We start from the raw sequence: 15,115 nt of genomic DNA on the forward strand, positions 1-15,115 counted from the left end.
TTCTAAGTTCTAGGGGACTAATGGGCTCAGCAGTTGAGTCCCATAGTGCTCAGAGCCATTTGAACCATTTTTTAACAGCGTGTTGGTTCAGGTTTGTAACTCAGTACAGCAGCGATTCTTAGTAGCATAGATTCGACAAGTCCTTGGTACGTTTCCGGAGGTACGTGGCACCAGACGTCTGGTCACAAGTCACGCTGTTGCCGTAAATTACCGGCCGGTGGTTTGCGGGCACAGAAATGACGCCTGATTGCATCACAGATATGTTCCGTCGGTTTCACATCAGGTGAATTTGCTGACTCAAGTTCAGAACCATGCGTCTCAGACCACTGTAGCACGATTCTGGCCCTATGACATGGGCACTTATCCTGCTGGAAGATTCCATTGCTACTGGGGTAGATATCAAGCTTGCAATAATTCAGGTGGTTCCCAATAATGTTTACATAGTTCATAGCTGTCATGGTGCCATCAGTTCAGTATCCAGACACGACCATTGACATCGCGTAACAAGAAACTGCCCTATATCAGTGATTCTTCATCCACCACAACTGGAATGGATGATGCCATTGTGTCAACATGCGAACCCGTACAGGTCGTTTCCTGCATGCTCAGTTGGCCAACAATATGTGTTAAACAGTGTGCACAGAAACACTTGGGCCTACACCAGCATTGTACTCCGTTGTCAAATTTGCCACAGATCTACATCTACATAGATACTTCGCTAGCCACAGTACGGTGCGTGGCGGAAGGCATCCTGTACTAGTAGTAGTAATTTCATTTGCTGTTCCTCTCGCAGGCAGAGCGAGGGAAAAACGACTGTCTATATGCCTCCATATGAGCCCTTATTTCCCGTGTTATCTTCGTGGTACTTACGCGCAGTTTATGTTGGCGGTAGTAGAATCGTTCGGCAGTCAGCTTCAAATGCCGGTTTTGCAAATTTTCTCATTAGTGTTTCTCGGAAAGAACGTCGCCTTCCCTGCAGGGATCCCCATTTGAGTTCCCAAAGCATCTCCGTAACACAGATTGTTCGAACCTACCGGTAACAAACCTAGCAGCCCGCTTTTGAATTGCTTTGATGTCTTTCTCCAGTCCGATTTGGTAAGGATCCTAAACACTCGGGCAGCACTCAAGAGTTGGTCGCACCAGCGTCCTATATGCGTTCTGCTTTTGCAGATGAACCACTCTTTCCTAAACTTCTCCCAGTAAAGCGAAGTGTACCAATCACCTTCCCTACCACAGTTCTCACAATTCTCCCAGTAAAGGAAGTGTACCGATCATCTTCCCTACTACAGTTCTCACTTGCTCTTTCCATCTCGTATCGCTTGACAACGTTACACCCAGATATTTAAACGACTTGACTGTGTCAAGTAGGACACTTGTAATACTGCATCCGAACATGACAGGTTTGATCGTCCTACTCATCCACATAAATTTACATTTTTTTCCACATTTAGGGCTAGCTGCCACCACATCAACTGGAAATTCACTGCATCATCAGCAAACAATCGCAGATTGCTGCCCACCCTGCCCCCCCAAATCATTTATGTAGATAAAGAACAACGGCGGTCCTGTCACATTGCCCTGGGGCACTCTCGATGATACCCTTGTCTCTGATGAACGACGTACTGGGTTCTATTACTGAAGAAGTCCTCGAGTCACTCACATAGCTGTGAACTTATTCCATATGCTGGTACCTTAGTTAACAGCCTGCGGTGGGTCACTGTGTCAAATGCTTTCAGGAAATCTATAAATTCGCAATCTGCCTGTTGTCCTTCATCCTAAGTTCTCAGTGTATCATGTGAGAAAAGGAAAATTGAGTTTCACACGAGCGATGTCTTCTAAAACCATGCTCATTCGTGGACATAAGCTTCTCAGTCTCACGAAAGTTTATTATTTTCGAACGGAGAATATGTTGAAGGACTGTGCAGCAAACAGCAGTTAGGGACATTGGTCTGTCAGTGTTAAAAAATATATCGGCTCAACCACTTATTTATAGTGTAAACCACTAAGATTGATGCGTTTCGGAAGTCAACCTTCCATCATCAGAACAATAAAAAGTAAAAGAACCTGTTAAAACTCGCTAAAATGGAACATGCACCAGGCACAATAAAATTTATAATAAAATTAAAACGTCGTGGCTACTTCCCTTGTTGCAGCCGTTTCTTCCAAGGAGCATCTCCACATAGTCGTCAAAATATAAAAAAAACTAAAATGGTGTCGCCTATGGTGTTGAACATCTAACCACATGGCTCTCTCCTCTATCGTCGTAAACCGCCCGTGCGTCTTTGGTCTGTAATTTTGCGGATTCGTTCTTTTACCCTTCTTATATACTGAAGTCATTTGCGCCTTGTTTCAGTCGCTTGGGACTTTGTGCTGGGCGACAGATTCACAATAAACGCAAGCTACAGTCTATTCACCGAGAGCTGGGACGAAACATAAACAGTGTCACGTGACCGGCTACGTTCGTTTCCAGAGAAAGCATTCGGTGTTCACATGATACGTAGGGGTGTGGAAAAATCCTTGGCGCACGCTTTGCGGCTGGCGGCGTTCAGCCGGCTGCCGAGCTGTCACAGCGTACCGTGAGAAACCTGGGCAACAATGTACGAAATAAATTTAACAATAATGTTAAACTGAGTTCATTCTGTCGAAGCAGATTTATTTTCATTCAGGTTGCTAACAAAACGCTCCATTCACACACAATTGTTAATTTTAATAACAATACCAGTAATAATAATGAGAAAGGACGAAACAAGGTTCACTCTGTCGCACTTGAACTGTTTTCATTGAGGTTTATAACAAACCACTCCTCTCTCTCTCCTCTATAATGCAGTCTAATTTCCACATTTGAGTTTCCACTCGTAAATGACAAACGGTTGCACCCATCGCATTCGAAAAAACTACAAAATTAAATTCAAACCTTTCTGAAACTTTTCTCGCTTGCACCCCCACAAAAAAATTTAAAGGGGAAAAGTTTGTCGCGTACTATATTTCGGATGATGATTTGGTAAAAGTTCTGCATCAGACGTGAGATTTTAATTTATTACTTCACAATTTCTGACTCTATTGCGCAGAAAATTTGCGGACGTCATCAACATATAGTACTGAAGGCAATTATAAAATTATTTTGCTGTGCGACACACAGTTTAAGAGATATGGCGTGATGAATATAGAGTAACGCGAAAAAACAACTTTTCGTGAAAGCTTAAATATTTCTCTTTTTCAGTGACAATAAAGTTTAATGTAATGTAAAAAAAAAGGGGTCGGTAGGTAGTTCTCGGATCACTTTATCATGCTTAGGTGCCAAATTATAAAAAACACGACTTTAATTTTTTAATTTCTGACGCCCCTGCCTTGTACACCCCTCGACGGGAGCGCTGTGGTCACGCACCTTGCCGTGTTTACAGAACGTCTCTTGTTTCGGTGAATGGAGTATAGGTCAGGGGCCAATGCCGTAGGAGTACTCTTTGTAAAATGGAACTGTCATTCCATCTGTACCTGGTGATTTATTTACTTTCAAATCTTTCAGTTGTTTCTCTAAGGCAGGGATTGTTATTACTATGTCGTCCATTGTGTGTGTACGTGTGTATTGAACCGGAGGCATAGAAACGACAGAACGACGGAGAGGCTTCGTTCCCGCCATAACCGTCAGTGGTTCACAACCGCACAACAGGCTGCCCCTCACCGAACCCAGTGTTATTTGTGCGGTTCGGCTCTTCCGTGGACCTCCCCCCCCCCCCCCCCCTTCCCCTCTCTGGGAACGTCTCATACCAGATGAAGGTAACCCCAAATGTTTGCGTGGTAGAGTAAGTATTGATTACGCGTACGTGGAGACAGTGCGCAACAATCGCCGACATAGTGTAACTGAGGCGGAATCAGGGGAACCAGCCCGCACTCGTCGAGGCAGATGGAAAACCACCTTAATAACTATCCACAGGCTGGCCGGCACACCGGACCTCGACACTAATCCGCCGGGCGGATTCGTGCCGGGGACCGGCACGCCTTCCCGCTCGGGAAGCGGGCTGCTAGGTTTGTTACCGGTAGGTTCGAACAATCTGTGTTACGGAGATGCTTTGGGAACTCAAATGGGGATCCCTGCAGGGAAGGCGACGTTCTTTCCGAGAAACACTAATGAGAAAATTTGCAAAACCGGCATTTGAAGCTCGGGAAGCAGCGCGTTAGACCGCGCGGCTAGCTGGGCGGGCTATCTCCTCCACACGGGAATGTGTCCTGTCCCGTTTTACAGAGTGGGCAATCCTCTGATCTCCACATTCTGTGATCGGGCACGGATGTCCATTACCTTGTCGTCCACTCGCAGTTTTGCAGTCCTTCAGCAACTTGGCAGAGATATTCGCGAAAGCAGCACGATACAGCCGACCAGGTTCGCCGTGTCCGAGATGCTGGTTTCCAGACGCGGGGCGATAACAATCTGTCTATCGTCGGAGTAGCTTATGCTAGTGGATTCCTCCGTTTGAAGCCCGCATTATCACTGGAATGATTCCCCGTTAGCCTCTGCTCCGCATATACACTGTGTGATCAAAAGTATCCGGCCACTCCCAAAACATACGTTTTTCATATTAGGTGCATTGTGTTACCACCTACTGTCAGTTACTTCATATCGGCGATCTCAGTAGTCATTAGGTATCATGAGAAAGCAGAATGGGATGCTCCGCAGAACTCACAGACTTCACACATGGTCAGGTGATTTGGTGTCACTTGTGTCATACGCCACACTCATAAACATCCCTAGGTCCACTGTTTCTGATGTGATAGTGAAGTGGAATCGTGAAGGGACACGTACTGCACAAAAGCGTACAGACCGACCTCGTCTGTTGACTGACAGAGACTGCCGGCAGTTGAAGAGGGTCGTAATGTGTAACAGGCAGACATCTATCAAGACTGTCACACAGGAATTCCAAACTGCATCAGGATCCACTGCAAGTACTATGACAGTTAGGCGGGAGGTGAGATAACTTGCATTTCATGGTCGAGCGGCTGCTCATAAGCCACACATCACGCCGCTAAATGCCAAACGACGCCTCGCTTGGTGTGATTGAACAGTGGAAAATTGTGTGGAGTGACGAATCACGGTACGAAATGTGGCGATCCGATGGCAGGGTGTGGGTATGGCGAGCCAGTTTGTGTAGTACCAACAGTAAAATTCGGAGGTCGAGGTGTTATGGTGTGGTCGTGTTTTTCATGGAGGGGGCTTGCACCCTTTGTTGTTTTCGTGGTACTAACACAGTACAGGCCTACACCGATTTTTAAGCACCTTCTTGCTTCCCACTGTTGAAGAGCAATTCAGGGATGGTGACTGCATCTTTTAACATTATCGAACACCTTTTCGTAATGCAAGGCCTGTGGCGGAGTGGTTACACGACAAAAGCATCCTTGTAATGGACTGGCCTGCACACAGTTCTGACCTGAATCCTATAGAACATCTTTGGGATGTTTTGGAATGCCGTCTTCGTACCAGGCCTCACTGACCGACAACGATACCTCTTCTCAGTGCAGCACTCCGTGAAGAATCGGCTGCCATTCTCCAAGAAACCTTCCAGCACATGATTGAACGTATGTCTGCGAGAGAGGAAGGGTCATCAAGGCTAAGGGTGGCCCAACCCCATACTGGATTCCAGCATTACCAATGGAGGTCATTTTTAGCCAGGTGTCTGGATACTTATGGTCACATAGAGTACTTCCCGATCCGGGTCACGTGTCGGTGGCGTCACCAGGTGGCATTCAACCTCTCGGTGGGCAGTGGTCATAATCTTCAAAGAGTCTTCCAGTTCATTTCTTTCCACAAAAATAGCTCTGAGCACTATGCGACTTAACTTCTGAGGTCATCAGTCCCCTAGAACTTAGAACTAACTAAACCTAACTAACCTAAGGACATCACACACATCCATGCCCGAGGCAGGATTCGAACCTGCGACCGTAGTGGTCACTCGGTTCCAGACTGTAGCGCCTAGAACCCCACGGCCACTCCGGCCGGCTTTCTTTCCACATCTCTGTGACGCTGTTCCATCGGTCAAACAAACTTGTGACCATTCATACTGCCGTTTCTTTGTATACATTCAATATCTCTTGACTTTCTCTGCCTCGTGATGACTGGGTGTTGTGTGCTGTCCTTAGGTTAGTTAGGTTTAAGTAGTTCTAAGTTCTAGGGGACTGATGACCATAGATGTTAAGTCCCATAGTGCTCAGAGCCATTGGAACCATTTAATATCTCTTGACAGCCTTACTTCGTACGAGTCCCACACACTTGAGCAATATTCTGCAATAGGTCATACGAGTGTTCTGTACACAGTCACTTTTGAAGACTGATCACACTTTCCTAGAATTCTACCACTGAACCGAAGTGTACCACTTCCGTTACCTAGACTCATCTTATGTAACGGTTCTGTTTCATGTCCCTACAAATTATTATAACCAAGTGCTTTTGTGGGAGAACCTATTACAACTGTGATTCATTTATTTTGCAGCAACTGATATTTTTTTTTCGTTTGGTGGAGTGCACAGATTTACATTTCTGAACATTTAAAGCAAGTCGCCAGTCTTTGCACCACTTCGGAATCTTATCAAATGACTGTTTGTTCAGCTTTTTTCAGATAGTATTCGTTGTAGATAAGAGCACCATCAATGAAATTTCTAGGGTCATTATTATACAACATGAACAGCAGGGGGCACACCTTAAGGAACATCCGCATCTTTGTTTTGTAAATAGAAACCACCTTTTCCTTGCTGCACTGTAATTTATTCCTCCCAAGCGCGTTTCGCCTTTTTTCTGTAAGGCGTCTTCAGTGGGATCTAGAACAATACAGTTTTCTTTTGATATGTGTTACTTTTAGATTGTAAAACAGTTCACATCGGTTTTTATGCAAATAAGTAATTACTTTCAGTTTGTTGGCATCTGAGATTCCTCTCATCTGGTCTGGACGTCGCACTACCACTTCATTTCCGAAATATGAGCACATTTTTATATGTCGAACTTTATCTTCCACTCTGTTCACCATGTTTATCCTTATTTTTGCCACTATTTATATGTGTTTGTTCGAAAACTGTGCTTGTAAAAACGAAAATATTTTGAGTTCATTACGTGTTTCCTCCGGTTTGGTTTGTTTACCTACATGTTGGCAACCTAACGAAGTATATGTTGAAAATTAAAGTCTCTTCATGATGTGTGTGTGTGTGTGTGTGTGTGTGTGTGAGAGAGAGAGCTGAAGAGTGTGTATATGTTTTTGTTTCATGTGTGTGGGGGGGGGGGGGGGGGTAATGGTTTGAGTTTTAGGGTGCTGAATATGAATGTAATAGCTATTAGAGAGTAGTTGAAAGGTTTGGTGATCAGCTGATTCGAGTTTTGGTTTAAATGCTCTGTGGCGTAGTTCATGGAGTAGTCGCAAAACAGCAATAGTGCACCACAAAAATGAGGACAATCATGGTGAACAGTGTGAAGGAAAAAAGTTCGTAATATAAAAATGTGCTCGGAAATGAAGTAGTAGTGCGACCTTCAGACCAGATGAAAGGAAACACAAATGCCAACACAAACTATAAGGAATTGTTTATTTCCATAAAAAACACGACAGGAACTGTTTCATAATCTAAAAATAACACATATCAAAACAAAACTGTATCGTTCTAGGACTCACTGAAGATACCTTATTGTTAAAAAAAAAAGGCGAAATGTATCTGGGAGAAATAAATTACAGTGCAGCAAGAAAGCCTGCCGGTGTGACCGTGCGGTTCTAGGCGCTACAGTTTGGAACCGCGCGACCGCTACGGTCGCAGGTTCGAATCCTGCCTCGGGCATGGATGTGTGTGATGTCCTTAGGTTAGTTAGGTTTAAGTAGTTCTAAGTTCTAGGGGAGTATTGACCTCAGAAGGTAAGTCCCATAGTGCTCAGAGCCATGTGAGCAGCAAGAAAAGGCGGTTTTATTTACAAAACAAATATTTCTGTACTTGTAGCAGACGATGGCCCGCAAGCAAACTTGTTACTCCTACATCTGATGATCACTCTGCATCAGAGGTAACATGCAGAGTAGCCTTACAAACTAGTCCTCCATCTAGTCAGAAATTTTGCTCGATGCCACCATACGATCGTACTTTCGATGATAGGTCTGACTGTGGTACTAAGTCAAATGCTCTTCGGCATTCCCTAACTGCTTTGGTCCATGACTTTCAGGATGTCATGTGAGGAAAGCGCGAGTTTGGTTTCATATGATCGATGTTTTGATGTTTTCGAAATCCATGTTGGTTGCGCTGGAGGATGTTACTCTGTTCGATGTATGTCGTTATATTTGAGGTCAGAATATGTTCTAAGATTCTGCAACACTTAGATCTCAGGAATATTCGACGCTAGTTTTAGTGAATAACTTCTGCTACCCTTTTTGCAGATTTCTTGGCTGAAATACTTTAATAATTTTCACCCACACATTAAAATTGCTGTCTTAAAGATTCTGCATTTTCCGGCCTTTTTCTTTTTAAAGGGACAACAATAACCATATGGGAATTTTTGAAGACCTAATTATTATAAATCGCAAACTCGTGCAGGGCGAAGTATACTACTACTTTCCCTTAATTACTGTCGTGTAAATACAGCGTGAAGCAAGTAAGATATTTACTTTGTGGTACTTACCGCAGCAAATACCGGCGAAAAGCACACACAACAACGTTGCTACTAAACATGTCATTGCGCCGTCTGACTGAGTTCGTATTCTGAGTATTTGCTTTTATATGTTCTAGCCGTAGGACAGTAAAAGCTCTTTTATCTTCGGTACGATAAGTAGTTTATCGGCTCGTCCGTAATGCACGTTCTTAAAGCTGGCGACGCGCATTTTTTCCGCGAACGCGATGAGTTCTTTCCGTAAACAAAGGACATGGTCGAAGTGTCATAATGATCAGCCTCATCTACTGCACGCAACTTACCTGCTTACCGCGCTGTCTTAACTTTCTTGCCGCGTCGTGCAAGCGAAAGCGCGCGGAGAGAATGGAATTAAGTACAACAAACTGTTTCAGTTTTCAGGTCCCTACGGTAGCTTTATTTATTTCGTTATAGAATAATTACTGGAAACGTTGTTCCGAAAATTCGCAAGACCTTTTTTTCTGGGTAACTGCTCTTTCTTTCAGAGTTAGTCGGTATATTTTTTGTAACCCTTTCCCCGCTATTTTTCCAGAATATCTCGTACACACCCTCTGCCAGGCACTTAAATGTGATTTGCAGAGTATCCATGTAGATGTAGATTTATTGAACAGCGCTGGGGCGAATAACATGTGGCACTAGTGATTTCTTCAAGAGCTAAACGTATACAAGGGAGTAATCGAGGGTGCCCACTAAGAGATTGGAATAAGTGATGATGAGGTAGTTGTATCAAGTACGGTTACCAAGGTGCAAAGAGCTACAGACACTTAGTAGGAAGGGTAAAAGATAATATATTGATAAGGAGTAACTCGCGTCAGTTGCTCAGACGAGAGCTAGGATAATTTGATCTAGACACTGAAGGCGTCGAAAAATAGTGGATCAGATTCAAGCAAGTGCTTGATCAAGCCCTATAAAAGCACGCAGGCAGCTGTTTACTCAGTTCCCGACCATTAATAGCGCCGCAGTGCGCGGGTTTGAAACCCAGTGATGATTTTTTTTTCACAATGTTCACTAAATTCGCAAATTTTGTTGTATAATGTATGTTTGAGTCTCAGAGAAGTCATACGGTGAGGATTTCTAACAAATTTCGCTTACTTCCGTATTCTCACTCTATGGAGGTATGGTGCAAGTGTTTCATTGCTTGTGATCCACCATGGCTTCAACAGAGGCAGAACTACGTCATACAGGAGGAACGAGAAAGACAGGCCGTGGCGCGTACGTTGCAGCACGTGATAGCACAGGGCCTTAAAGAGTGCGGCGGAGAGCGAGTAACTATTTCGGACGAGTTTAATAATTATTGACTGCGTGTTTAAATCCATGCAAGTCCTCGATAGCACACGACAAAATTAAGACCTTTGGAGGGCACCTTTCCAAATAAATGTCGATTTCCCGTGGGCCCTGCACGGAGACGAGCGTTCGCCAAGTGTGGCGGACAAGCCGAATAGTGTGACGTCACAAGTTCGTTGCAGGGCCCGTATATCTCGCTGGCCCCGGCAGGAAACAGCCGTCTGCCCGAATTCCAGACGCTATTTCACAAGAAGGTGTGCTCTTTCAGGACATAGAAAGCGTTGACCAGCACCACTGGAAGGTGAAGTTGGTAAATGTTACAGGACTCTGGAGCATGTGACCAAACAAGACAGCCAGAGCAAACGAAGTCATCATCGCCCAATGATTATGTCCCTCCGCTCCAGCCTGCTGCGGATTCCGCGGTGAGAGTGCAAACGTTGGATAAATACTTTAGTAACCGGCTCACATATATACCCCCCCCTCCCCCCCCCAAATCCATTACCGCCGCCCCTCCCCCTCCCCATATCAGACCCTCCCTCCCACCAAATATTCTCAGGTAGTATCCACGTGTGCAACTGATGCCGAACACTATAGTGTAATACACTTGCGACTCAAAAACCACTGTAGTACCAGATGAAGCAGCAGCCAAATTCCACGGATTCCCCTCCAGTAGCTACAGGCGTCTACATGAGGTGAAGTCAGTATAGACAACTTGGTGTGTTCACACTGCGCCGGCCGGGGTGGCCGAGCGGTTCTAGGCGCTACAGTCTGGAACCGCGCGACCGCTACGGTCGCAGGTTCGATTCCTGTCTCAGGCATGGATGTGTGTAATGTGCTTAGGTTAGATAGGTTTAAGTAGTTCTAGGGGACTGATGACCTCAGCAGATAAGTCCCATAGTGCTCAGAGCCCTTTGAACCATTTTTTTGTTCACACTGCTGGTTGACTTCCTTCTGCTGGTGACCACCTCCTCGGTGGGTGGCGTGTTCGACCCTGGACTAGGGGATCTCTGGCTTCGTTGTTGCTGTTCATTGATCCTTGCGAGCCCTCCTTGTTGCTAATCACCACCAATTGCAAGGTACGCCATCGACTTCGGACATGCCTGCTATTACAGTTTAGCACCGGCTATTCCAGTGTGTTGTCACTTGGTCACCACCTCCCCTCATCGACGGCACGGCTCTTGCATCAGAACTCCACAGCTGCCCCGACGTCACCAAACAAGGTACATGGTGAGGATTTGTTACAAATTTTGCCTGCCTGGTGTTATGTCTTCCTTTGCACGCTATGTGGTTCTTTAGTGGATACAGGAGCGAGGAACAGACGCTGTTCACGAACAGAGAATTCAGATATTAATTTATTATACATGTGATGTTAAACAGTAAAAATAATGCATAACCTTGTTGCTGTATTTGCAGTATCAGATTAACAGTAGAATTGAATGTAGAAATACCGGGTGATCAAAAAGTCAGTATAAATTTGAACACTTAATAAACCACGGAATAATGTAGATAGAGAGGTAAAAATTGACACACATGCTTTGAATGACATGGGGTTTTATTAGAACCAAAAAAAGCACAAAACGTCCGACAGATGGCGCTGGACAGCAAAACGTCAGTGACTGCGCATGACAATCGTGTATAAAAGGAGCTGTAATGAGAGAGAGAATCAGATGCGCCAGCAGTCGCAGCGTGTTGACGTTACCTGAAAAGGCGCTTTTGGTGAAGCTGTATTATCAAAATGGGGAATGTGCTAGTTCAACGTTACGATCCTATCGCCATAGGAAAGGGATTTTAACGGGTAAAGGTCCGTTGACAAATGCAGCTGTGGCGAGAACGATTTCGAACTTCGAAGCCACAGGTTGTTTAGACGATAGACCACGTAGTGGCCGACCAAGCACAAGACGTAATGCTGCAGAGACAGTTCAGGAAGAAATGGAGACTGTAGCGGGTTCGCCTATGCACGGGAAAGTCAGCGCTCGTGCAGTCGCACGTCGCACCGTCATTCCATACACTTAGGCGTACCTTTCGATGCTATCCGTATAAAATCCTTCGGCGTCATGAACTGTTACCTGGCGATTTAGTGAAGCGAAGGGCATTTGCGGTGTGTGCGTTTCAAAAGATGGCGGGAGATGACGATTGGTTGAGTAACGTGTTGTGGACCGACGAAGCTCATTTCACGCTCCGAGGGCCTGTCAGCGCCCACAACTGCAGAATTTAGGGTACCGAAAATCCTAGAACTGTCGTGGAAACTCCATTGCAAGACGAGAAAGTCACGGTATGGGTTGGATTTACCACAGCTACTGTTATCAAGCCTTTTTTCTTCGAGGAAATGCGTGATTCTGGTTTTGTAACTGCTACCGTGACGGGTGAGAGGTACGCCGATATGTTACAGAACCGCATCATCCCTAGCCTAACTGATAAACACCTGCTGGAACGTACGATGTTTATGCAGGATGGCGCTCCACCCCATGTTGCTAGACGCGTGAAAGATCTCTTGCGCGCGTCGTTTGGTGATGATCGTGTGCTCAGCCGCCACTTTCGTCATGCTTGGCCTCCCAGGTCCCCAGACCTCAGTCCGTGCGATTATTGGCTTTGGGATTACCTGAAGTCGCAAGTGTATCTTGATCGACCGACATCTCTAGGGATGCTGAAAGACAACATCCGACGCCAATGCCTCACCATAACTCCGGACGTGCTTTACAGTGCTGTTCACAACATTATTCCTCGACTATAGCTATTGTTCAGGGATGATGGTGGACATATTGAGCAATTCCTGTAAAAAACATCATCTTTGCTTTGTTTTATTTTGTTATGCTAATTATTGCTATTCTGAACAGATGAAGTGCCATCTGTCGGACATTGTATTTTTTTGGTTCTAAGAAAACCCCATGTCATTCCAAGCATGTGTGTCAATTTGTACCTCTCTATCTACATTATTCCGTGATTTATTCAGTTTTCAAATTTATCCTGACTTTTTGATCACCCGGTATGTACAGATTCAAAAGATACATAGATTAGTTCTTGCTCCATAGATCATGAATACGACACTTCGTAATGATGTGGAACGTGTCAGAAAACAATCTCTATTCAGATGACGTCGAGCCTTGGCCGCTGTGAAAGTTCGTAAATGTTATTCAACCGGCAAAAACACTAAATGGGGTCGGACATGAATGTACGTACACCCGCCGCTGAAGCTTCAGAAAAGGGAAGCTTCCGTGCCACCGGCAGCGCCGCAACAGTTCGTGGCAGCGCCCTCGCGCTGCGGTGGCGTCTGCAGGAAGCACGTTGTAACTGGCGGAGCGCGTGTTTGAAAGTGCGGCCGAGCGCCTAACGGCCGATACTGCACCTGGCAGGCGAAACGCTGACGCCAAGCCGTGCGATCCAGGTCTCCACCGTCACCGAGGCCAATCACTTGCCCTCTGGCTGTGACATCATCCGCGTAAATCACGTGAATGAAGCATTACTATTACTAGGAATATTTTACTCACTGTTCGCCTTACGATTCGAGCCACCAGCGCACCCGCAGTCCACTTCCCGACAGGAAGGCGGAAGACGGCGCACCATCCTCAGTTAATATCAGCTGTTTGACCCATCACTTTAGGGCTCTCATCCAGACACTTAAACTTAATTACCAATGTGTTCAGTTCCAATGACTCCATCCGTTTCCAGATCACATATCACATTGTATTATATCATTTTCTGGGTCTATATTTCCCCCCACTATATTTGTGTACATTCTGGCCAACTCCACTGTCACCCCATCTTCGCCTCACATTAGACACTTTGCAAGTACACTACTTGCCATTAAAATTGCTACACCAAGAACAAAGGCAGATGATAAACGGGTATTCATTGGAAAAATATATTATACTAGAACTGACATGTGATTACATTTCACGCAATTTGGGTGCATAGAACCTGAGAAATCAATACCCAGAACAACCACCTCTCGCCGTAATAACGGCCTTGATACGCCTGGGCATTGAGCCAAACAGACCTTGGGTGGTGTGTACAGGTACAGCTGCCCATGCAGCTTCAACGCGATACCACAGTTCATCAAGAGTAGTGACAGGCATATTGTGACGAGCCAGTTGCTCGGCCACCATTGACCAGACGTTTTCAATTGGTGAGAGACCTGGAGAATGTGCTGGCCAGGGCAGCGGTCGAACATTTTCTGTATCCAGAAACCCCCGTACGGGACCTGCAACAACCAGTCGTGCATTATCCTGCTGAAATGTAGGGTTTCACAGGGATCGAATGAAGGGTAGAGCCACGGATCGTAACACATCTGAAATGTAACGTCCACTGTTCAAAGTGCCATCAATGCGAACAAGAAGTGACCGAGACGTGTAGCCAATGGCACCCCATACTGTCACGCCGGGTGATACGCCAGTATGGCGACGACGAATACACGCTTCCATTGTGCGTTCACCGGGATGTCGCCAAACACGGATGCGACCATCATGACGCTGTAAACAGACCCTGGATTCATCCGAAAAATGACGTTTTGCCATTCGTGCACCCACGTTCGATTACACCATCGCAGGCGCTCCTGTCTGTGATGCAGCGTCAAGGGTAACCGCACCCATGGTCTCCGAGCTGATAGTCCATGCTGCTGCAAACGTCGTCGAACTGTTCGTGCAGATGGTTGTTGTCTTGCAATCGTCCCCATCTGTCGACTCAGGGATCGAGACGTGGCTGCACGATCCGTTACAGCCATGCGGATAAGATGCCTGTCATCTCGACTGCTAGTAATACGAGGCCGTTTGGATCCAGCACGGCGTTCCGTATTACCCTCCTGAACCCTCCAATTCCATATTCTGCTAACAGTCATTGGATCTCGACCAACGTGAGCAGCAATGTCGCTATAAGATGTACCGCAATCGCGATAGGCTACAATCCGACCTTTATCAAAGTCGGAAACGTGATGGTACGCGTTTCTCCTCCTTACACGAGGCATCACAACAACGTTTCACCAGGCAACGCCGGTCAACTGCTGTTTGTGTATGAGAAATCGGTTTGAAACTTTCCTCATGTCAGTACGTTGTAGGTGTCGCCACCGGCGGCAACCTTGTGTGAATGCTCTGTAAAGCTAACCATTTGCATACGACAGCCTCTTCTTCCTGTCGGTTAAATTTCGCGCCTGTAGCACGTCATCTTCGTGGCTTAGCAATTTTAAAGGCCAGTAGTGTACTACACACG

The 15,115-nt window shown here is 45.8% G+C and overlaps 1 long non-coding RNA gene across 1 annotated transcript in view; it reads right to left on the bottom strand.

Moving 5' to 3' along the window:
• LOC124795390 overlaps positions 1–8,683 on the bottom strand; it is a 73,431-nt gene extending 64,748 nt beyond the window's left edge. Inside the window, exon 1 of the long non-coding RNA XR_007016685.1 lies at positions 8,627–8,683. This is a non-coding gene — a long non-coding RNA (uncharacterized LOC124795390). The remainder of the gene's footprint in view (positions 1–8,626) is intronic.
• Between the last annotated feature and the right edge of the window lie 6,432 nt (positions 8,684–15,115).

This window comes from Schistocerca piceifrons, chromosome 4 (assembly GCF_021461385.2).
Source record: "Schistocerca piceifrons isolate TAMUIC-IGC-003096 chromosome 4, iqSchPice1.1, whole genome shotgun sequence".
Classification (NCBI taxonomy): Eukaryota; Metazoa; Arthropoda; class Insecta; order Orthoptera; family Acrididae; genus Schistocerca; species Schistocerca piceifrons.